Raw genomic sequence first — 26041 nt, 5'->3', positions numbered from 1 at the left:
CAGCGTCTTTTCCACAGCGTAGCTTGTAAACCATGCAGTAGCTCTATTTTTCTCAAAAAAAGCCATCTTGAGAATCCATGGCTTATTTTTAGGTTGTTCAGGGTGGTTAACAGGCAACCTTGGAGAAAACACGTTCAATTCAGACAACATAATTACCCACCTGCATAAAAAGCATTGTGTCCAGACAACATTACAACCCACCCTGCGGAAAACATGCTGCATTCAGATAACATGATAACACACGGTTCAACAACAACTCACACTGGATGATTTAGCATGTTGTGTGAACCCAGCCATTTTCATTATTATTTTTAAAGATGGCCTTTTTGGATGTGTTTTTACATACCCTCCAGCATTTGACAGGTGAAAATAAGAACAGTCTTGGGAACAAGTAGAGGATGTTCTACAGTTCCAAATGCAAGCATGCCACAAGCAGAAAACTGGACTGAAGGAAATGCCTTATACACAGACCTGATTTGCATACAACGAACAACCCACGGTTAACAAACCCATCGGAGCATGTGGAAGTGAGCAATCTATCCCCCAACCGTTCAATTGCTTCCACTGCACTAAACAACCCAGGAACAAACCTGAAACTCTGAGTTGTTGAGGGGAAAAACAACCCAGAATATGAACCCATGGTTTGTTCTTGGTTTATAACTCTGCATTGTTCTCCCTTAACAACTTAAGAGTTCTGGGTTCACATGTCAACCTGGGTGTCCCTGTATTGTTTAGCACAGCAGAAATGGGCAAACTATGAGGAGTCAGCTCACATACTCCTAAAAAACCCACGGTTCGTTAACCCTGAGTTATCCATTGTTGGCAAACCGGGTCAAAGTTGCAAAAGTCTGAGACTGAGGTCTCTTTGCACTAACAGGCATCGTGCAGCTCTTCTGTCTTTCTCCTTAACTGATTTTCTGCAGTAAGGAAAATGATGGAGGAAGTCATGGGGGAGTACAGGAAGGTTAAGAGTGCAAGTCAACAAGATCTTCCCCTGCCCCTGTAAAATTCTGTAATTAAAGCAGGATGGTGGTGCAGTGAAAGGCTAGCTTGGAAGCACCCTGTGACCCCGTTCAGACAACACGCTAAACCATGCTGCTTAACCACAAAATGGCTAACGGAATGCTTAACCATGGTTTACGATAATCTGACACATGTTTTCCCTAACCATCTGCCCTGTTAACCACATTGTGGTTAGGCTCACTAAGGAAAACTTAACCAAAAAAGGGTAAAAAGCGTTGTCTGCAAGCATTCCGTATGTGGTTAACCACAGCTGAACATGGTTAAGCTAACCACAAATCCCAGAGTGCTGTCTGAACTAGGCCTGTATCGGATAAGTCACACTAACACAGCCCAGATGGCTCAAATGAGTAACTCAAGTGCAAAAACATCCCACACTTCTTCTGATCTGCCTACAGTTACCAGCTATGCCCCAATGATGAAGCAAACTCTGTTTTTTGAGAGAACTTGGTATATAATCTCCACAAGCAGTTACTAGCTTTTATTTAAGGCTCAAAAGACAGGCACCTTGCACTTCTCATCCTTATTATTTATTTCCCACAACTACTAACACTGAATGGCACCTCGGCTTGTTAATACTAATGCCCTTGATCTGTCTGCAGTACTTCCTCCCACTGCAACAGTCCTGCTGCAATAAGAAAGAGCGCCAGCATCTCCGACTAAAGAGTGGCAGCTACACTTGCTGGTTCAAGTCAGCCTGTATACCTTTCAAAACTAGCAGAATCATCACCGATTATCAATAGACATTTGCAACAATGTCAGGAAATTCGAGATAGCTTGAGGGTACGTGCTCATGGTAAGGAAAGGAACCTCTCGTGCAAGCACTGAGTCTTGGAGGGACGCCAGCTTTCGCTGACGTTTTCTTGGCAGGCCTTATAGCGGGGTGGTTTGCCGTTGCCGTCCCCGGCCGTTATTACCTTTCCCCCAGCTAACTGGGTACTCATTTTACCGACCTCGGGAGGATGGAAGGCTGAGTCGACCTGAGCCGGCTGCCTGAAAACAGCTTCCGCTGGGATCGAACTCAGGCCGTGGGGAGAGTTTCAGCTGCAGAAATTGCTGCTTTACCGCTCTGCGCTATCCAAATTCATTTCAATACAAAACATACAAATGCATCTGCGTACGTCGTAAGAGTCAAACACACACACCTCTAACTACTAAAAATAAAGAATCATTCATATAAATAAATAAATAAATTCCTTCACTTTCTTTTTATTTTGCAGACACTGAGGAACTCATGATTTAATTAACAAAGCTTGTTCAGAGGAGGGCAACGGGTATGATCAGGGGTCTGGAAACAAAGCCCTATGTGGAGAGACTGAAAGAACCAGGCATGTTTAGCCTTGAGAAGAGAAGGCTGAGGGGAGACATGATTGCACTCTTCAAATACTTGAAAGGTAAACCATTCATACAAAGAGACAATTGTGCAGCACAGAGGAGGGCCAGGATCTCTTCTCGATCATCCCAGAGTGCAGGACACAGAATAATGGCCTCAAGTTACAAAAAGCCAGATTCCAGCTGGACATCAGGAAAAACTTCCTGACTGTTAGAGCAGTACAATAATAGAACCAATTACCTAGGGAGGTTGTGGGCTCTCCCACACTAGAGGCATTCAAGAGGCAGCTGGACAACCGTATGTCAGGGATGCTTTAAGGTAGATTCCTGCAATGAGCAGGGGGTTGGACTCGAAGGCCTTGTAGGCCCCTTCCAATTCTACTGTTCTATGATTCTACGATCTATGATTCTATGAAAAAATAACAGTTTTGATTGTTTACAATGGGTCAGAATTTCCCTCCATTCCTTATTCATATGAAGAGAGCTACTTACGGAAGAGAACTCCATGCTTAAAAACATCTACCAGGGTGACAGCAGATCTCAACAGGACTGTGTGCATGCCCTTGTTCTAAAGTACCCAGGGGTACTTTAGAACTTGCTCAAAAGGGAAAATACATTGGCCCACATAAAATTAAAAATATGAATAAAGTTTGACAAGTCAAAACTTAAATTGACTTCAGATCATTTGGGAGATTATTCAAAAACTAGGCCAGGTCAAGAGAAGAAAAGCTGACAAGCTACAACACAGTTTCAAGAAATGCTGTTATGTGAGACCGCATACGAGTTGCAGATTCTCTCTGCAGTCTACACAGTTCCATGTGCTGAAACCCTATTGATTTCAGGGATTCTTCAGTAAATGTAAGTATGCACCAGGGTTCAGCTGAATCACAGATAGACTCACAACATGTCCAATCCTGCAGCATTTAAATAAAACCGAAGATGCCATTTTTAAGATGAAACCAACTGCAGAAATATGTTGTTGTTGTTTTAAAAAAATGTCCTTGATTTAGTCATTTCAACCATTGGAAAGTCAATTTTGCGGTTATTCTTCTATGCAAAGCAAAAAATGATGTAATGGACCAAAAGGTGCAGAAACCTGCTGTCATAGGAACTACCTGGCGGGGCAACCCTACAGGCCCTAGACTGAGTCTGGAAGGCCATAGGATAGCTTGGATTTTTGGACCTGAGATTGGAAACAACCCTCTGATCTCGGAGCCAGGAACCTAAGCTCCTCTCCCCCTCGTGCTGACTGCCTCTCTGAGCTCACAAAAGCGACCTTGGAGAAGAGAGAAAGGGGGAAATGCCGGTGGGTGGGGACATGACTGGGAGGCTAGTTTACACCACATCCCCATGCCACCCCAGCCTTGTTCCCTCCTGCTCTGCAGAGCCCCAACTAGGTGGGCGAGGAGCGTGGAGGTGAAGATCACTTCTGCCACTCCTCTCACTTCACACTGGATGGTCATAAGCCTCCAAGTTCAGAGGCTTACAGCCATCCTGGTAGGATTGCGCCCTTAAGGGATCAAACCTAAGGTCTATCTAGTAGAGATGCTCCTGAGAAGTTCACAATCAGAGCATGATGGCGAGAGCTACCATGTGCACAAAGTTAGATAGAAATTTAAATAAATAAAAATAATAATAACACTTCTCTGTTCCCAATCATGTCTCATGCATACTGCCATGAACATGAAGCTTATTTTCCTAGCTCTCATGGATTGCAGTTGACAGCCAGATCAATCCATCATCATCATCATCATCATAATTTATTTCTTACCCGCCTCTCCATTTTGATCGAGGCGGGGAACAAAAGTAAATATAAAATACATAAAACTGAATTAAAACATAATATACATTGTTAAAACATCCTAAAAACTGTCTAAAAACATTCATGATTATTAATTCCTTGTTAGCCATCCCTGTACCTTGTTGCAATTAATTCTCTAAGTTAAAGCGTTGGTTGAAGAAATCTTTCCCTTTGTGTGTGTCTTAAACCTCCAACCAATCAATTTCAGTGAATGACGCAAAATTTGAAGAGAGAAAACATACTACATAACAAAAAGTTTGTTATATTTCTCTCAGTCTCCTTCTTCCTGGATAAGAATTTCACCCTCCTCCTTTCACCTTCTACATTCTTAAGTCTTTCTTCAAAATGAAGACAAATTAACCCCCTAGTTTTATCTGTCTTTTACTGTACCTTCTTTGGCTCTAAAGGGTGACCAGAACTGCATACAGTATTCTGAAAGTAAACAAGCCATATATTTACATAGCTGGAGATAAAGACAAACGCAAGAATAAAAACATTCATCATCTGTAAACACCTCTCTGTGTCACCTCCTCTTCAAATGTCTTGTATCAAATCTATCCTACCTTGGGTCTGACTATTGTAGAACTAGTTTTAAAGCTAGGTTACATTGGTTTGGCAAGACAACTGGGTTACCCAACCATAATAGTACAGTCACATATTCAGATGGCTTTGGCAGCATTCCACTGAACAAATGTCAAAGAAATGTTTTGATCTTTCTTTCAGCAATATTGGACAAGTATATCAGGCCTGGTCAAAAGTAAAATCCTGAAATGGTAGAATGAGGATAGTAAGATGAAAGTGGCATGTGAGGATCACATTTTTGAATGCTTCTCATGTAAAAAACAAAAACAAAATACTCCCTGAAAGTAGAAACTATCACAGCAGGAATCAGACTGGGGCAGAACCTCTCCCCTTCATGCTATATTTTCTACTTGCAGGGTATTTGTTTTTTTGTGGATGGATATTTTTAAAATGTGACACACACTCACCCCACACACACACCTCTGAAGTGATATCACACTGGCTCCAATTTGGGAGGGGGTGCTTTGGGTAAAACACCCTCAGGGTGTCTCTCACCCACTTTGTAGATCCCAGTCCCTCAGTGGGTCTGCCTTCACTAGTGCCGCTGTGACTAACTAATGCTGCTTCTCACTATTGCTACCACCCAGTCACTTGCAAGTGAGAGAACTGGCAAGGAAACAAGTGGGTGGCAGCTGCTGTTGCTTCTCCACACTACTACCATCCACTTACTCACACACACCTCAGAACCAGAAGGAAAGGGTGGCTAAACGAGTGGGTGGCAAGGAAGAGGAGCAACAGCAGAACAAGGGTGCTCTTGAGTGTGGGCCTCACTCCTGGGACATAGGCATTGACAGGTGGCGCAACCATGCTGACCCCTCTGACATCAGGCCTGAGTGGTACTGTCTGCTCTGTCACTTTAAAATTGTATAACTTCATTCTGCTGCATGCGTAGACAACACTTCATATTATTCAGAACGTCATCCTAAAGCCACAAGAATGGAGTGTGTTTAACAATGGTGGAGAGACCTTGCCTGTTTGCTCAGTGGGGGCCAATTGTGTGCTATCAGTATTTTGGAAAAACTGCAGCACGCTTAACAAGATTGTGCCCGGATAGCAATGTTTGCACGAAACAAACTATGCATAAACTTCCCATTCCAGTTGCCAAATTGTCAAGGGGCAAATAGCTTTATATCTGGTTCTTAATAGTGGCATCACCCAAGAAAAGGAAAAGATTAAGCCTTGACCTCAATGGTACTCCTTAGTTGACCCCTTCACTTCCTCCCGCGGATATGAATGGCTGCCATTTATTCCTATGGAGAAAAGTAAAGCACTGCATTTCGGAACAAAGCTTGCCCTTTCCTTCTTAACACCAAGTAGTCACTGACAAGGATCCTATAGAAAGGCACAAGGTGAGTTTGTGCACTAAACATGCAGAAAGGTACTTTATCCTTTGTAATATAACATGCGCCTCCCTACACACACACACACACACCACTCCATAATGGGAGATTTGGGGCCGTATCCAATGGTATCTGCCCATCCGTAGAATGAAACATGTGATTTTTCCCTTCCCCCATGCGCATGGGTGTATGTGGTGGGGTGTGGGGGGAGGGGAGCAAGGGAAAGTCCTATTGCATGAGTAGAAGTCCACTCACATGTTAGATGTAACCCCCCTATTCTTGTAACACAAAGACCAAAGATTTCAAAATAGGTTTCTCACCCAAGCCTCTGGGGCACATCTATTTTTATTACCAACCCAGCAAAAGCTAATTTGCTAAGTTCCACCAAAAATAGGCTACATAATTTACTTTGGAAACCATGCAGAGAAAAATACAGAAGAAAAACATCTAAATCGGACCTTTCTACCGACCGCAAAAACACTACTTTAGAAACCAATTTTTAGAAACTGGTTTGGTTTTCAAGAACTTCTTCAAGGTCTCGAAGGAAGATGCCCAAAGAGAATGAGGACACATTGGGGGGGGGGGGGGAAGCACATGCAATTGTTGTTGGGGTTAAAAATGAAACCAATGCACTCTTGAAACAATTTCTCATCAGCCTAATTGAAGAGTGCGTGTTCTATTGCAACCTTTCCCAAGCTGGTACTTTCCAGATCTTTTTGGACTACAACTCCAACAGCACTAACTGGTATGGTTAATGTTCAGGGATTATGGGATTTATAGTCCAAAACATCTGGAGGGCACCAAGTTAGAGAAGGCTGTTCTACCGGGTTTAAAAGACACACCTCAACTTTGGAGAAGTCACCACACATTCAAAACTGTGCTCGCTAGAATTCTCTAGTAGCATTTGTTATTGCCTAAATACCATTCGCCCACCCTTGTATTATGAAATTCCACTTTCCCTATACCAGGCAATCCTTACAGATTAGCAGTGGCGAACATGTTTCACAGTCCAGGAGTAAAAGCTGCAATCTAATTTGTAGTCAAATCTAATTTGGAAGTCAGGAATGTTATCAGTGGTGTGTGTGTGTGTGTGTGTGTGTGTAACAGTTATAAAGAGGAAGGAAACTAAATATGCCAGCCTCACAGCGACATCTGGATGAGGATAACAAGCTCAAACTGTAATGGCTTAAAAAATTACAAGAAAAAATGGTTGCACTTTCGAAACGACTCTCACATATTCCTTCCACTTTTGGCACCATGTGCCACACAGCCCTAAGGGGAGCTGAGGCTGGCCTGTAAACAATGTATGCATTTGGTCTTGTGCAAACAGTAAAGTTATTTAAACTTTACTCGCCAGCATATGGATTGCAGATACAGGGAAGGGCTTTTGGGGGTCAACAATGGGTGACATACAAATTGTTTATTAGTGATGCTTTAAAAGTCAGTGTGGTGCAGTGGCTAAGGAGTTGGACTGGGAGTCAGGAGATCCCGGTTCTAGTCCCCACTTGGCCATGGAAACCCACTGGGTGACTTTGGGCCAGTCACAGACTCTCAGCCCAACCTACCACACACGGTTGTTGAGAGGATAAATGGAGAGGATGAGGATTATGTATGCCACCTTGGGTTCCTTAAGAGGAAAAAAGGCCGGATATAAATGCAAAAATAAATAAATAAAAGTTGGATTTTGTTCTACTCACCGGGCCTAAGATTTCTTCTTCTTTTTCTCTCTCTCTGTTCTGCTCCTATGGCATGCCCTGCTTCCCAACATATGGCCAGCTCCATCTGTGCCTATATATTTAAATAGCAGCTGACGTCCCACCTCTTTCCTCCTCAATCCCCCACCCCTTTTGAGCCTGACTAGTCTTTAAGACTGATTTCAGGAGTTCCTGGAAGATTTCAGGGGTTCCTGAGGTAACTGGAGGCAAATATGGTACTCCATATAGTATTTGCATTCCATTTACAAATATACAGGTTGAGCAAAGGTGGAGGTTCACAGCTTAGCACTCCAAAGTTCACTGCCCCCCCTCAATCAGATTTTGGGGTGGGGGAGCCAGCACCTGATGATCCTAGCAAAGAGCAACTCAGCCCCCTGTCTCTTTTAGACATCTCCCCCCACCCAAACTTACAGTCTGAACTTTTCCTTGCCTGCTTACAGAGAGAGAGAGACCTTGATTAACACATTCCATAGTGGAAAATATCTATTTGGATCTTTGCTGGGCTACTGAAGAAGACAGCCATCAGCTAATCTCCATAACCATTCTGACCATTTCTGAAGTCTCTTCTTACAATCACAAAAGCACACAGTTGGAGGAACCCAAGTGATCATCCGGCTCAACCCCCAAATTCTACAACAATACTATGCTACTTGTGCATACTATGCTACTGGTGCAAGAAAAGCTACTTTCTTGCAGCCATATTGCACTATTGGCTCATATTCAGCTTGTGATCTACAACACTATATCCCATGCTGCCTGTAATGAATGAAAGGCATCACCTTGCCCAGAAAGGAGATCATCTATTTGCCACTTAAAGTAAAATTTAAAAAACAAGCCATAGGAGGTGTGTTATTTTTAAAGTGGAAAACAGATTATCCCTTCTCAGCAGTGAAACCTTTTCCATCTATTACATATAGGAAGGGGTATGGGATACTGTGCTCCGGGGTAGGGATAGGATTCTGCATCAGTACAACATTATCCCATTCCTGTCCAAATGTAATAGATTAAAGAGTCAGCGCTGCTGTATAAGGGGAAATCTGTTTACCACTTTAATGAAATGGCTAGCATAAGTATAAATTTCAGAGGAAAGTTGTGGGGTAGAGCTTCCTCCTATCCCAAAAAAGAGTGCTGGAGAAACAGATGTAAGCCTCTCTGAACTATTTGAAGGAAGCAATTACTGTGTACTGTGCTTAAAAGATATGAATCAGTAAGGAGAAAACCTGAAGCTTGCAATCCTATGCACACATACTTCAAGAGTAGGCACATTTTGAACACGGTCGGTTTCACTTCCGAATGAACATATACAGCAGCCTCCGCCCAAGATGGTACCCTCCATCTGCGTTGGACTGCAAGTCCCATCATTCCCATCTGGGGGGCACTGGGTTGGTGACCACTGATGTACAGGATTGCAATGCATATTTGCAATGAAGGTCTTGAGGCGCAAATAAACTGAATGCTGAGGTTTAGTGCTTTTTTCTTTCTTAGGTGGATGGAGAGGTTTTGTGGTTTTTGTTAAAACAAAGTCATGTTAAACTTATTGCATAACTTGCACTACAGCTGATCTAAACACACACACACTGAACTAACACCTGCAGCTGTATTTTCTGTTTAAAAGCAGGTATTCCTAGCTAGATTGACAGGGCCTGTCAGGGACATATTCTTTGGCCAATTTCTTTATTCATCTTTTCCCCTCAACACCCACATGGTTCTTACCTATTCAGCCCTGCTTATTTTGGAAAAAGTTAACCACTGGAAAGTTTTTAGTTTATTCTTAGCTTCTCTTAACCTGGCTTACAAAGTGGAAACAAGGCAGAAAGCCAGAAACATGCAACCAGACAAACCCCAACCAAATGGTTGGCTTGGAACCATTTGCCCAATAAGGAACGATAGGGGCTGTTTGTATGACACGACAGCCCACCGTGGGTTATTTATTTAACCCATGTTGAGGCTGTGGTGAGTGCGGACACCATTTTGAATATGCAACACCCGCTTGGGGGTTGTCATGTCATGCAACGCCAGGGTAATTAAACAACCCTCATGTAACACATGGTTTATTTAACCCTTGCATAACCCACGCTCACAGTGTCAGCATGGCATGGCAAGCCCTGAGCAGGGGGTGCGGCTTAAATAACCTATGACAAGCTCTGCCATGTCATCTGAACCCGGTCATAGAGTTGGAAGAGACCGTGGACATTATCCAGGCCAACCCCCTGCTCAATGCAGGATCTGCAATGTAGGATGTAACCACAGCATGCCTGACAGATTGTCATCCAGCCTCTGCTTAAATGCCTCCAAGTGAAGGAGAATTCACCGCCACTTTTTCACTGCTGAACAGCCCTCATTGTTAGGGTGTTTTCCAAATGTTTAGTTGAAATTGGCTTTCCTTCCAATCCCACCCCCTCATTGGTTTTAGCCCTTCCCTCTGGAGCAACAGAGATCAAGTCTGCTCCATCCTTTGCATGACCACCTTTCAGATCTTTAAAGACTGCTATCATTCTTCCCTAAATCTTCTCCCCTCCAGGTAGGCAATGAAGAACTCATGGGGCACCCTCCCAAGGGCTGCCAGGCCAGGCCTGTTGCGGGCAGCCTGGCCAAGCGCTCAGCAATGCACACTTTCAAGGGCCTATGGAAAGTGCATAATTCCCCTGGCATGCCATTAACATGCTGGGAGAATTGCACACTTTCTGGAGGCCCCAGAAAATGTGCTTTGTCTCCCCTCCCCACCACACCAATAGTGATCTTAAAGGCCCTCTTAAATTAATGGCATGGTTGGGGAAATCTGTGCACCTCCCGGAGGTCCAGAAAACAGTCACACACACACACCCACGTGCCAATCAGGGCCTGAAAGAGCCTCTTACTGCAAGCATTAAGAGGTCCTTTCAGGCCCGATTGGTGCAGGGGGGGGGGGGGAACAGAAGCATTTTCTAATGGGGGCCACCAATGGGGGCCTTAAAGGGAAGGGAGAAAATATGCAAATTCCCCAGCCTTGGGAAAATCATGTTTCTCCCCCTACCTGCAGATGGGGGTCTTAAAGGTCTTATTAAAGGTCCTGTTGTGAAGGGAGAAAATACGCCATCTCTCCATCCTTGGGGAAATTGTGTATTTTTCCCTGCTGCATAAATGGCTGCCGGCCACCATTAACTTGGTGGGGGAAAGGACAAAGGGTGTATGCAGGTCAGGGTAGAAGTGAGTTCCTCCCAGACCTGTGCCTCCTTTGTCCTCAAAGCAGTGATGGGGTGAAAATCTGCCTGGTGTGTCCATCGAGGCCCAGGAGGCCTGGATGCAGGGGCCTCTGCTGCCCTCACGGTCCCTGCCGGATTTTTACCCCATCACTACCTCCAGGCTAGACAACCCCAGCTCTTTCAATCATTCCTCATAGGACTTGATTTCCAGTCCCCTCAACAACCTGGGCACTCTTCTCTGAACATGCTCCAGTTGTAGATGTCAACAGAAGAACAATGGTAGCGCGTATATAAATATTTCTCCCAGCATGAATGTTCCAGTTGTATTGTAGCCCATTCATTTCTAAGATTGACCAAGTGTAGAAACAAACCAAAGTGTTGCAACTTTCAGCATGCCAAAAAAAAAAAAAGATACAAGTAGCCAATTTCTAACTCCAGAAAGTATGGAAACTTCTCCATAGCCTTGCACAAAATATTAAACACACTTCGTAAATATGCAGAATTGGAGCACATTCGTTATGTAGAACTAAACCAAAGTTTGTGGTGCCTTTCCTGTGCTTAACATTCCAAAGGAGAAAAGAAAGCTGCAGAAACCTGGGAGAAGGGGGAATTAATGTTCAACTCTAAGGAGAAGGGTTTCTAAAAGAACCGATTTTGACCCACAAACATCTAAAGTCCCTCCCAATCCTCTTTCCTTTTGTGTCATGTTTTTTAGATTGTAAGCCTGTGGGCAGGGACTGTCTTAAGAAATATTGTTGTAAGCCGCCTTGAGGGCCCTTTTTGCTAAAGGGCAGGATAAAAGTGCTAAAATAAATAAACTTACCAGCAAAGTGTTACCAAAGATGCACAGGCAATGTGTGCACAAAACCATTTGACAAAATTCTTGCCTCCTCTTCCGGTTCTGGGGTGATCAACAGCCAGGTCCTATTGTTAGTTTGTAAATGGTGATGGTGAAATAATTTAGAACACTTTCAAAACACTCGCTTTCTTTGCAAAATATTGCAGACGTTTGAAGATTTGTTGCTCCGGCTTCCCTCCCAAACCAAATACCAGCATTGGGGGGGGGGGGAATTTTTGCCAGGTCTGTAGCATATCATGCACCATTTTCCAGATCCTGATCAGGAGCCCTTACAATTGCTATTTAATGTTTTTTAAAAGACTCATTCAGCTGAAAAATTAACATGATGTGTAGCTTGGCCCTTGAGACCCAATGTATGCATTACAGACCTCATATGAAGCTTTCATGAGGCAGCAATTTACCACATAGAGAGATGTTCCTGTGCAAGGGTTCACTGTGTGTACATAGTCTGTGGGACAAAACAGACATTACTTTAAATCTGCATCTAGCAGCTATGCCTTTTCTTCATTTTTACTCTAGAGTAGATGCAGAGGGCCTGATCCAAATGTTAAAAGTTTTTCGACATACACAACCCGCCATGCTACGGTCCGAATACAGATCAGGGGCCCTGTGCCTACTCTAGAGTAAAAATGAAGATAGTCATAAGCTGCCAGACCCAGATCTAAACTCTGTTGGCATTTGGTGTATGCGGGATTATCTTCTCCACACATTCAGAGATCCTTTTTGGACATAAAACAATTTACGATGTAGTTACATCTGCCACGTGGAACAATTTAAAATAGCCTCCATATGCTCAGTGTGATTCATGCACTATTTTTGCCACTGAAATTCATTTTGAGATCTCTTATGATTTCAAAACATACTTCCTGAAGCTGCAAGGGAGTTCTGCTTGTGGAAACAGGTGTATCTGCTCATAGGTGCTGTGCATACACAACTTAGCAGATCCGAATGTGAATCAGCAACCACACTGAAATGTTCGTGTGGGCCCCACTGAACCCATTGCATGCATCTTTGGATGAGAATGGAAATCCATATATCCATGGAGGACTACTATCTGTTGCATTAGACTACTATGCTACTAGAGGTGTCTCAGGGACATAGCTCATCAAACTACCATGTCCATATGATGAACTTGAGAGAAACACCTATCATCAAACTTACAAACAGTATTTTTATATTCTTACATAAGTTAAACCAACTTTACTTAGCCTCCTCCATTATCTTTGGTTGGTTTTTTTAAAAAGAGCATTTGCTCTTAAGCTTCTGCAAGTAAAATTATCTACCTGAAAATCCATGCATACAATGCACAATGCAAGTATGATTTGCATTGTGCAAGTCAGAAATCAATTTAAATCTATAAAGAAAAATTAACTAGGTATAAACTAAAGCAACAACTGGTAATAAATTCTGTAAGTAACCAGAAGTTAAGAAATGAATATGCTGGGAGAGTCGGTAAATGCATATTTGTTATTATGTCACAGAAATACAATGTTGCAGTGACAGAGAAGACAAATTACACATTCTGCTCTCGGTGTTAACGGTAGCAATAAACAGTGCAATACTATATCCAGAAATAGAGGAGGCTAAAAAGAGAGGAAAATGTGCTAAAATGGAAAGAAGCAATCAAGTAATTACACCTAGGACTTCACCCCATTAGTTCATTTCTCCTTACTCCTTGAGGACTAAAGAAAGGTCTACCAAAAACATCAGGAATCAATGCAAATGCCACCACTCCAGAAACTGCACTTGCACAATCATTGCACCACAAGCCAGGCAAATTTTCTTTGGATGCTTAACCAAGGTACAAAAATATATACAGGATGAGATCACAGTTACCAAGCATAGAACAAGCAGGCGTTTCCTTGTACCCTTTTTACCTCCACCCATCCTTGTGTGCATTCAGTCTGACGAACAATTTGTCCATTCAGTCACTTCTAAGTAGGCCTATTTCCACCCCCCAACCCCCCGAATTGGAACAAGGGTGGACAACTTGTAGGTTGCCAATTAATTTGGCCTACAGCTCACATCAGGCTTCATCAGCAATGGTGAGGAATCATGGGACTTGTAGGCCAAAACATCTGGAAGGACATAAGGTGCCCATCCTTGCTCAAATTTCTATTTGTGTTTTGCATTTCTGATGTGTTTTACTGCACAGACTTGAAGCTGGGCATCTGAGCTAGCCATGGTTACATATGCCTAAGTTACATGAAGACTGGATACCTGCAATGCAGTCTCCAGAAACTTCCAGAATGCAGCAACAAGGGTGTTAATGGGTGCTGATCATGTTGTAGTGGCAAATTTTGCAGGGCAGGCACTCATCATAGCCACAACCTCAAGGAAAGTCCATAAAATGCAAGCAGTTGTGTTGATCAACAGAACAATTCCAGCCATTTTAATCTACAGCAGGACCAAAAAACACAGAAGGATCAGGGAACTGGAGGGAGGCAGAGGCAGATGACTTTATTATCCCTGCTAATGAAAAATCTGAGATCCTGGAAGCCCTGGCTCCACTAGACGACTGGTGGTCATTCATGGGAGCTTATCACACCCATTCTACAAAAGGTTCACAGCTTGCTGATTCATTCCTGGGCACAACTCCCAAGTGCTGGAGGATAGCCTTTAAGATCCTAACTTGCTTGGCTCCAGGACACCCAAGGGACCATCTCTTCCCAAAAGTCTGTTTGGTCCCCTCTCTCTTTGCCTATTGCCACCCAGCCTTTTAACAAAAATTCTGGGAGGCACTTGACCTGCCAGGTTAACCCACACACCTGGCTCTGCTTTGGTTGTAGTTGTTGGGTTTATAGTCCTAATTTGTGTTAGATGGTATTGCTTTAAAGTTGTAAACTACCCTGAATTCTGTACGTAGTAGAAGGGTGGGATATAAAATGTTCTAAATAACTACAGAAATAAACCTCCTGCAATAAATGCAGCACATTAACCCCACATTATCTTCTGGCATATCAGCTGAGCTGCTGTGTTAAAAGACTCCTGACAAGCATTCTTATGGCTAAGGATCAGCTGCAGAATTCTGACATTCGGTCCAGCTGCTTTTATGGGAAGGAGAAGTCTGGAGGTATTTTCCTCTAGCAGAACCACATGGGGACATGAGGGGATATGTGGTTGGCAGGAAGAGGAAAGGCAGAGTTCCTGTGGAAGCAGAGGGCTTGACCTAAGCTAATTCCTTTTTAAAAAATGTGTGTTTGTGTGGTATGAGAGAACACATTTGTTCTGTGACTTCTGTGACAGTGCACATTTTTTGAAATAAAAAATTGTGGGCATTCTATTTGGAAATATTTATGACAGTCCTGAAATACAAAATTGAAATATTTAGTAATTCTTTTAATAAACCACGAACCTGCTGTCAGCAAACTTCAATGCAAAAGGCCTACATCCCAGAATAATTCCTGAAAGATCCTTGTCAATTACTTCATCTGAAACCTGCTGGGCCAACTAACAAGGTGTTTTGCAATCCTCAACCACCTAAGGTCAGTATAATTTCTGAAAATTATCTTTTGTTCTATTTTTAACCAGGAGCCAGACAAAAACAACTTCTAACCAACTACATCAGAACAAGGTGCATGACACCTAATGAGAAAAGCTTATGTTTCCACAGACTGCAAATAGCTTGGGCTAGGTTGAAAAAAAGCCATCTTCTGAGCAAAGGGAAACTTGTCATGCATATACATTCACTGCAGTGTCCACCCTCCATTTGTACCTTCATACAAAAGTATGATTTCATTATAAATCTTTTCCCACTCCAACAACCCCTTTTATTTCAACTCAAGGCACAGCAACAACAATATCGTAGGTTGCTGAGGGAAAATTCAAAGACACAGATCTATATAAGAAGAGCCCTGCTGAATCAGACCAAAGGCCCACCCAGTCCAACATCCTGTTCTCACAGTGGCCAACCAACTGTCTATAGTGCAACTGGCATTCAGAAGCACGCTGACTCTGAGGTAATATATAGCCATCATGACTAGGAAACCACTGATTGCCTTATCGAGGGTAACCATGCATAAGGCTTAATAGGGCCACAATGATTTCAAAATCCCCACCCAGCCCAGTGCTTTGGGCTTTTTGGAGCAGGACAGCAGCCTACCCAGTCCCCTCCCCTCCCAGCCAAAGAGGAGGTGATCGCTTTTGGTCACGGTTAGAGCTTTAGAGTGCCACAGAAGGCAGGACAGCACTGCTTTCAGCCCGAGGGCTGAATTGGGAAGCTCTTGGGGACATCCCACAAATAATTTAAATACTGTATTATCTAGGTGTTTTTGTGTGTGTGTTTTAAAAAAGTGAGATTACCGGGGAAAAGCATGGGACACATCTTGGAGGTTGACAGAATCATGTAAAAGACTCCCAAAGTTCTGTGAGTGGCCAATCGCAAGTGTGCAATAAATTGCTCATGTAGAGAAGCTTCCAGGAGAGCATAAATCAAGACTAAAAAAAAAAAGGCTATGCACTTCAAACCAAGTAAGATTTCTTCAAAAACAGAAAAGAAAGGAGTGTGCATTTCCTGGAGCAGTGCTAGTGCCATACAAAAAAGGAAGGGGGAGAGTACCTAATTCAAGAGGTACCAGATAAGCCACTGGAGGGGGGTGTTTTGATGCCACAGTTGCTGTGCCACTTCTACCAATCCTGCTAGTCTATTTAGGATGCAAATCCATGCACATATAGACAGAAAAAAGCCCTATAGTATTGCTGGCAGGGGAATGCTGGGAGCTGTAGGATGTTTTCCTCATTGGTAGCGATCACACACAGATCATCACAGTCTCCATGTGGATTGTAGGTGTGGAATACATTGACAGAGCAAAACCTGTCCCTTGCAAAAAGTCTCTGGATAGAAAGAAGCTGTGGTGTTACACCCCACAAGTCAGTTCCCTAATGCATGTCTAGAATTTGTAAGTCTGGTGTGTTTAGAATGTTGACCTGAGTGGGTGGAGTTAGAATGTCTTGGGAGTGGGAGGAGTGATATATAAGGGAATGACTGAGGAGATTGTGAGCTCTCTCTGTGTTAGCTCTGTATGTTAGCTCTTGGTGTGTAGATAGGTTCTGAAGAATTTGAGGTTCAGTGTAGAGAGTGGTGTCTTTTGAGGGTAGTGTGCTGATAGTCAGTTGGTGTATATTAATCAATACTGATAATAAAGAAAGTTCAAGAGTGAATGTGTGAGAGAAAGGAAAGTGTGTATGAGAAGAGTGAAAGGATTGGATGAGAGGCTTTAAAAAGGTTTTTTTAACTGTTTTATTATGAAACAAAGCTTGTGAACTTTTAAAATAAAATTTTAATCAGTTTATTTTAACTACCACAAAAATCCCACGTGTCTGTTTAGCAATTATCATCTGCAGTTATTTACATTTAACACCCACTCTGTCAATAATTCTCCTCAGTACATATAATTCACAGTGCTTTAATTTATTACTGAAATCCTTCCAATTTAACCCCTTTCTCCACATAGTTTGGAGAAAGGCAGTGGTTGTCCCTCGCCTCAGGCTCCTCAAGTGGTGGGACTTCGCTTGAGCAGGGAGTGTCCGCAGCCAGGCCTGTTGTTCAGAGCCTGTGTTGTGGCAGAAGCACTTTTAAAAAACAAAGCTAAATCATCTCCAGAAATTTTCCAGAAAAAGCCATCAATTTGATTGCACAGTCCTCTCATTCTGAGAACGGAATGAGTAAACCAACTTTTGCTTTTTATCCCTTTTCACTAGATGAGTCAGTGACTGATCACACTCTTCATGTATTTCTATTAGCTCATTTTCTTAGTGTGTGTATGCAGGGTAGGGGAAGTGATGTAGAATTTTATGTAGAATAGCAACAACTAGGTGGGTTTGTTAAGCACATGAACAGCTCACACTATGGAACTGTCAGGTAAGAAACATGCTTTGCATTTAACATTTATGACAGCCTTCACCATCCTTGTGCCCTCCAGATGTTTTAAACTACAATTCCCATCATGCCAGTAAGCATCCGACAAACTTTTTCCCGCTAGAAATGGTTTGTGGGTGAAGGAAAAGGGAAGGAACCTAACAATCACAATTTTGGGCTTGGCTAGTAAGGCCAGGCAAAAATGGTAGACCCCCTACTTATAAAAAGTCTACAAAAAATTGCTAACTGCCAACAGGGGCCTGCTAATGGACATGCACCAAAATCACATCTTCTATGTAATTCACTGTTCAGCAATCCAGCCTAAGGTCAAACAGCATTTACATAAGGCAACAGCCTAATTTCCCAAACAGAAAACAATCTTTCAGAATAATCAGAAAGCCATTGAACAGATCCCCCTCTTCAACTGCAATGGCTTAAATACCCTTCTCTGTCCTCATCTATTATGAATAGTCCTAGGCTATCAGTGTTAGTGATTCATAGAAGATTCCCAGCTAAACTAGGAACTTTGCCATCATTTTGCAGTCAACATTGATTAGTAAGATTAGACAATACTGCAAACAGAAGTCAGTATCTCTGACACCATCCAGGGAACCAGGATTTCACATTCATGCATATGGGCTTTAGCATACATAGCAATCCACAACAGCTTATTCTGAGATATCAGAAAAGGAAGCATTTTTATACTGGTCAAGAAGAAAAACATTCTTCTTTTCAAGAAGAAAAACACTGACCTACTTTGTAAAGCATCAAAAAGTCCTTAACTGGCTTTCAAAATACAATCTAGGGAACCGTGGGTTTCCTCAAAAGCTTACCAGGAGTTCCACAGGAAGATGGTTAATGGTAGGCAAGCTTCCTGAAAGTCAGCTTGCTCATCTCTACCAATCTTCTACTTCAATATGCAGTCCCAGCGGAGTGTTCTTTGTGCTGTAGAGCATCTTCTCATTCCATATGAAGCAACTGTTCTTATGTGGTAAACTAGTCCAAACTATCTTCACTCTGGTTCACATCTTTTACTTGTCCATGTTGGACATCCCTATGACAGATATAGGAAGCAGCAATTTCCATGATTTTGGGAGCTAAGATACTGCCACGTACTGCTCTCTGCAGGCCTGGCCAAAGTCACCCAAGATGGAACACTTCCCCAAATCCTAAGCGACAACAAGGAGTTCCATCACAAGACATGCCAGGGTTTACATGAAAAAGATTTCCCTGAAACTAGAACATCTGAAAACCATAGTATGAGATTAATATACAATTTCTTTTCCATGTCTGAGTGCCTTTTTTGGTAGAAAGAGAAAATACAACTGTAATAAATGATGTAACATAAAATGAATAAATGCTTCCCCCGCCAAGGAAAAAATAAATAAAAGCCAACTCAGTGCACATAAAAAACAAGCACATCGAGAAGACTCTAGGTTGAACTCTTTACCCACAATGAGCTGCAGTGGGCATCAAATTGCATATGCAACCCCCACCCAGGAGTTATCGGGTTGTATGAACCCAGTAAGTGTGGGTTATATGAAGATTAAACAACCCATGTATAACCCACAACAAAACAACCCCCAAGTGGGGATTGCACTCTTCAAATAATTGAAAGGTTGTTACATGGAGGAGGGCCAGGATCTCTTCTTGATCATCCCACAGAATAATGGGCTCAAGTTACAGGAAGCCCAATTCCAGCCGGACATCAGAAAAAACTTCCTGACTGTTAGAGCAGTACGACAATGTAACCAATCACCTAGGGTGGTCATGGGCTCTCCCACACTAGAGACATTCAAGAGGCAGCTGGACAACCATGCAAACTGTCATCCAAATCCATTTGGCGGGGGGCAGAGAAATGAGTACATGCCCTGAGAGACAGAACATTAATTTTTGGAAGTGTGGGGGAAAGAAGTTAAGGTCACATTTGCACAACTGTGAAAATCCATACCTGAGGCAGAAGGTATTGCAGAATTCTATGAGAGCAGTACATGACAATATCTCAGCCACCAAAACCATGGAAATTGCTGCTTCCTATATCTGTCATAGGCATGTCACCACATGGGCAAGTAAAAGATGTAAATCAGGCTGAGGATAGCAGGGAACAGTCTTTCATAACATAATAACTGTATGTGAACCAGACCCTAGATCAGAGGTGGGCAACTTGTGGCCCTCCAGATGTTGCAGCCTACAGGTCCTATCTTTCCTCACCATTGGCTGTGCTGGTTATAGCTAATGGGAGCTGTAGGCCAAAACAGCTGGAGGGCTACAAGTTGCTCACCCCTACCCTAGACAATATGTATTTTTAAATGCATCTCACGTAATTATTATGACAGACAGTCAAGTGACACATACTAATAAATCCAACATTCACTTTAGATTTTCAACTAGGTTTACACTCTTGATAGAGGTTCAGTTCAGACAAAACATTTCTCAACAGTGGTTTTAGAACTCCACGGTGTTGTTGTTACACCAACGTTGACAAATGTGTTGTCTGGAGGGAAACTCCACCCCAGGGTGGAGGATTTTTTAAAAATTTTTTTTAAGAAAACACTCCGCTCTGAATATCCACACTGTGCAAAGGAGAGTTCCTGCACAACCGTTGTGTTCCGTGTTGTCTGGAGGGCTCCAAGGAGTTTCTTGCTGCACTGAGTGGAGTTTCCCCACTGGCTACAGTTCAACAACAACCCATACTCAACCACCGAGTGTGGCTTAGTGTGTTGTCTGAACAGTCTCACACATTTGTCTCACAAAGTCTCACACATTTGTCCTGCAGTTCTGAACAAATGCAGGATTTAGACTCCAGAAATGACATCAGATGAAACTCACAAATACAACCGATCTGAGTTCACCCCTAATGTTAATCACTGAATGCATTATTGATTGGTCACTGTTGGAAAACTTGACTTTGATATGATCCAGCTAAACAATACTTTTATTCTTTGTTCAAATAGATCAACATTTCAAACAAAGGCTTTTTAACAGAGGCAATTCATACCTTAAGCTGAGAATTGAGAGAGAAAGACTTGCATCATTTTCAGCCTTCACAAAGGGCTCTTTCGTGACCACTGGGACCATTACACCTGTAATACCCACATGTCTTATTGTAAAGGGTGCAATTTATATCCTGCCTCTCCTCCAATAAGCTCCAGGGGCATAACCAGTAAAAAAAGAAAAGAAAAAAGGATGCATAAAGAAGTTTCAAAAATCGAAGTATAAAAAGAAGAATTTAATCTAGAAAGGGAAGAGGACCATTCTCCACCAATCAGAAACACACACACACACACACACACACACACACACACACGGATGGGGAACAGGGAAGAGAATGGGTTCTTGGCCTCCCCTTTTTGAAATTGCCCAATCCTATTGTTCTAAAATGGACAGATAAATGGATGAAGTTCAAAGCATTGCATCAGTTCAACAGAACATGTGAGAGATGTTAGCACTATAATGTAAGAGGCAGATACATTTTCATCTATGTATTCCTCAGAGGTATTATTAGAAGACCTCTGAGGAATACATAGATGAAAATATACATAGCAACACAGGTAAACCCACCACAGTAGCAAGGGGCTATAGAGCCACCATTCCAAGCAAACACTTGCTACCACTTGAGCATAAGGCAAGAAAAAGCCACCAATCTGAGCCTCCTGGCACACATATACATGGTTTCTAAAAATAAATTAAAAAATACATGGTAACATGACATTCTAAAATGGATAATTCTTTTAAAATTGAATTCATGAAGAAGCTCTACAAAAATCAAGATTGAGGGCCATGAATGGGAGGTACAGCACATTTGGACAGCTGATTTCAATAACATTTATGTCCAAGTAAATGTACTTAGAATCAAGGTGACAGATTCAAAACTTCAGCCAACTATAATGCTCAAAGCCTACAGCTACTGTGGGAATAAAGAATTATAGAGTACTTTGTATACAAAGTGAACAGAAATTATGAACAAAGAAGCCCAAGATTAAAATCAAGGAAGTTAATTCAGCTGTTTGCAGGATGCATTCATCATGGGGTTGTTTACATTCTTTTTAAAGTTTAACTCTATACTTTTATCAATGTGACAAATATTTATAAGTATTTCCCCAGCAAAAATAAATGTTCTCTTTAAGAACAGTGTTCTTAAAGGTTTTGGCATGGAAACCAGTGGCACTCTAGAGCAAGGGTGGGCAATTTGTGGCCTTCCAGATGTTTTGGCCTACAATTCCCCTCACTATTGGCTATGCTGACTAGAGCTGTTGGGAGTTCTAGGCAAAAACATCAGGTGGGGCCACAAGTTGCCCATCTCTGCTGTAAAGCAACCTCCCCCAACCTGGTACCCTCCAGATGTTTTGGAATATGACTTCTAGAATTCCTGGCCATTGGCCATGCAGCTTGGGGTTAATGGGAGTTGAAGTTCAAACATCTGAGTGGAAGGCCCAGTTTGAGGAAGGCTGCTTTAGAGGAAAACGCATGATCTTCAAACAGCTTTAAAAGATCTATTTTGCTGCCATAAGACCTTTCGGATGCCTTTGTGAAGCATCAAGGCCTTTTCAAAATGGATGTTCCGTATAAGCGCCTTACTATCTTAGTTTACATGGATTAAGGAGCAAGTAGTGCATATATAATCTAGTTTGAGTATAACACAGCACACGCAGACTGTTTATTTCTAGGTTTACAAAGATCACAGAAGCAAAGCAACGCCCTCCACCAATCTGGGCCAAGAAGGCCTGTGCGCCTAGTCCCCCAAAACAAATCCTCAATGCCCTAGCAACAACGCAAGCACCTACAGATCGGCGATCTCACTGCAGTTCGAGGATTGTGCCTTTTCCTGCCAACGGATGCCCTCAAGTTTTTGCATCACACAAAGCCAGCGCCCAGACACCACCACAAACAAGCGCGGGGAGGGGAGGAATACACCAACATCCATCCTGCCGCTGTAGCTACACGTCAGCTGTCATTACAGATGTCCTCAACGCAGCATCCGCGTTAAAAGCAAAGCACGGCACGCTCGGCTTTCCCAAAGTCTTCAGAACAAAACAAAAATAATAAAGCCGCGCTAAACAGGAGTAAATCATGAACCCTCCCTCTCTCGCTGGCTCTTATCTTGACAGCTCCTTGCGAACCAGGAAGCCACCCGAGCTAAGGATGGGGAGGACTCCCGATCACCTTTTCTCTCCCCACTTCGACTCCGTCTTGTTTTGGCTGCCAGTCTCTTTGCTGCAGAGATTCAACACGCCCTCCCCACCCACCCACCCACCCGCTCCAAACAATTCGCAGGCAAGGGGGCTCGGAAGCGGCGGAATGAGAGCCCATTTGCAAACAAGCCCCTCTTACCTCGCAGCTCTGCTTCGGGGTGGGGGGGAGCCCCGACTCTTTTCACCAAGTCCTGCGCAACATGCTTGACAGGATCGTACCCGCTTTGGTCCGGGGAGCGACTGCAGCCCCTCCTTCCTGCGGCGGCGGCGGCGGCGGCGGCGGCTCCCCACACCCCAGGGCAGCCTCTGCCGCTGCAGCAACCCCGGCACCCGAACGCGCATACACCCAGCCGGCTATGACGCCACAAACCAGTAGCCCGGCTCCTCCTCCGGCTGGGTTCCTGCTCTTCAGCAACTCCGCCCCCTACAGGATCGCTGCAGGCAGTGCATGCTCCTCGGATTAATTCAGCCTCTAGCATAGGCTTCAGTGCAACGTTGCGCACGCGTGCTGAGAAAGAAGCTTCCCTTGGTACTTACCTTGGTTGTTTACTCCTGAGTAAACAGGATGTCTCCGAGAATCGTGCTGTTTGCTGGACGCCACAGCTGACTGCATTATTCCGGAGGGAGCGCAAGCAGTCCATCCAACTCAAGGGCGACATCTGTTTTCTTGGGGGTTGTAGCCAATATTAGTCCTACAGACCCATTGAATTGGGCTTAAATTAGACTAACATTGGATACAAGCCTTGGTCGCGCCTCTACCCTCCTATCAGAACAGGAGCTAATTTTTCACTTTATGGTCTAGTTATTCATGATGTGTACCTAACACTCAAGAAGAACCTTCCCTCACTACATGTTAGAAGTTGAAACAATGTTCAGTTCCCCTTTTAGTATATAAATTCCTAGAATCAAACCACCCCAGTAGGTCAAGTGGGTTACAGTTCCTCCCACCGTCCCCAGGTGTGTACCTAACTCACACAAACCTTCATTGCCATTTGTTTGAAATATAAAAATGTCTCCACTGTCAAATTCACTGGTTACTGAACTGTTCCTAAAGGAGTGTACATATCCCAACCTTATTTTTTTCTCTGTAGTGCAATATAATCTGGATAACTGTAGGAGAAAAGCAAGAGCTCCATCAGACAAGCGTTTTATTGCACACTCGTTATTGGGCACTCACAGATTTTTGCGGGTCTCTCTCACTACATCATCTGCCTCTTGCGTGCCTCCAGTCCCTTCTAAGCCTTCTTCGCGCAACAAAAACAACACCCCAGTAAGTCCAACTTATTTTTAAAGGCGGAAGTTGCCGCTATCTCCTGCTGTGTGCAGAAGCAGCAGAATCAAAACGGCCCACTGAATCAGCCACGTGCACGTTGTTTACTTCCTCTTTCAAAAGAGGAAGTAATGAGGGACAAACACATGGACGGAGAAGTGACGGTAAGCAAACGTGATTTTCCCGTGTGATGACGCTCAAAATGAGAACAGTGGATAGGAACAAGGTTATAAAAGACAGGCAAAACTGAAGTAGTTCTATCTTTTTCTCCTTTACGAATAAGGATTTTTAAAGACAGATTATTGTTCAGAAGTTCAAATGTGGGTTCTCGAAAGACATGACCCTGCCCTCTTAGCCCATTGTTACTCTATCCTCCAAAAGCTTTGAGATTCAACTTCCACGTTATGAGCATCCAACTGGTTCAAACTGGGGCACAGGTTATTTCCTACAGCTATGTTGATCTCACCTGCTAGCTGTAGGAAATAATCTGATATTCGGACTCAATTCAAAGCACTGATGCTGACCTTTAAAGTCCTGAACAGACTGTGCAAGTCTTCCAATGGGAACCTGCCTGAACACCAGATGCCTTGTTTCGTATTCCTCTACCATTGGATCTGTCGTGCATAACACAAGGAGCAGAGGGGCTTTTATGTTCTGAAGTCAACTTTGAAACATCCCTCCAAAGAAGGGTCTGTCTGGCTCCATCTTTAGGCAGGCTGTAAAGATGGGTTTATTTCAGTAGGCCTTTGGTTCCTCTTATTCAAGTTTTTTTTAACTACTTAGCACCTTTGTCTGGATTTATCTATTTTTGTTTGTTGTTCTCAAATTAGACTTCTATATTTGGTGAGCCACTATCTTCTTTGACAGTAGAGCAAGATGAGTTTTTTTTTAAAGCCTTTAAAATAAGTAGAGGAAGACAAAGCTTGCTACTTTCCTATGCTAATAGAAGCTAAACCTGGTATTTTGCAATCCCAGAATCTGGTTATTCCATAGTCCCTATCTCAAATCTAAGATAGGGTCTACATACATACACACACACACTTCTGCTAAGATTAATTGCACACTATAACCCCTGAGCTGGCATGTACAAGAAACAAGTGAATATTTTTCGCAGGAGGAAATGGCAAAAAAGAGAAGAAACATGATAGAACTGCTAGACAGTATTCCCTGACAGGAATATAGTTTTTTCACTTCAAACCATGTTTAAAAATGGGTGAACATACACCATTATATCCTGGGATCAAGTTCAAAACCAGAGCCACAAACATGGAGTGCCATTAACCTAGCCTTGCAGGCGACCACTCACTTAGGATGTTTGGCACTTCGTGGTAAGTGCAAGCCGGCAGGCAGTCTAGCAACATTTGTTCTACTCCCCTGCAGAGCTGTGCTGTCGACTGAAAAGCCTCTCTTCGGGTTAAAAAAAACTTGAATGTCACAACATTGAGACCATGAAGGATATTACTATTAGTTATTGTTACTGCTGCCTCTGTTATTAAATACTTATAATGCATCCAAATTTTTCTAAGGATTATTTTATGTAGCTATTCTTTCATTTAAAAACAAAGATCTGCAAGTTTAAAAACAAATATCTAGAGTAGTACCCTATTCAGCACTAGTGCCAACATAAATTATGTTACCCTAAGTGTAAGCTACATTTAGAAACTCAGCTGCTTTGAGACCACAACGCAATATATATATATATATATATATATATATATATATATATATATATCGTAACTAATTGTTGTTAGTGATCTGCTGCTAACAACAATGACAGACAATATTAATAAGAACATAAGACATGCCCTGCTGGATCAGACCAAGGGTCCATCTAGTCCAGCACTCTGTTCAGACAGTGGCCAACCAGCTGTCGACCAGGGACCAACAAAGC

General features: G+C 42.9%; 1 protein-coding gene across 3 annotated transcripts in view; it reads right to left on the bottom strand.

The window, feature by feature from the left end:
- Nucleotides 1–23236, bottom strand: part of INPP4A (inositol polyphosphate-4-phosphatase type I A) — a 112746-nt gene extending 89510 nt beyond the window's left edge. For all 3 annotated transcript variants that reach the window (XM_063126294.1, XM_063126293.1, XM_063126295.1), the window contains exon 1: nt 23020–23236. The gene's annotated coding sequence lies outside the window, so the exon portion shown is untranslated. The remainder of the gene's footprint in view (nt 1–23019) is intronic.
- Between the last annotated feature and the right edge of the window lie 2805 nt (nt 23237–26041).

Source organism: Elgaria multicarinata, chromosome 5 (genome assembly GCF_023053635.1).
Source record: "Elgaria multicarinata webbii isolate HBS135686 ecotype San Diego chromosome 5, rElgMul1.1.pri, whole genome shotgun sequence".
NCBI lineage: Eukaryota > Metazoa > Chordata > Lepidosauria > Squamata > Anguidae > Elgaria > Elgaria multicarinata.
The sequence above is the reverse complement of the archived record's forward strand: the minus strand, read 5'-3'. Positions and strand labels throughout refer to the sequence as shown.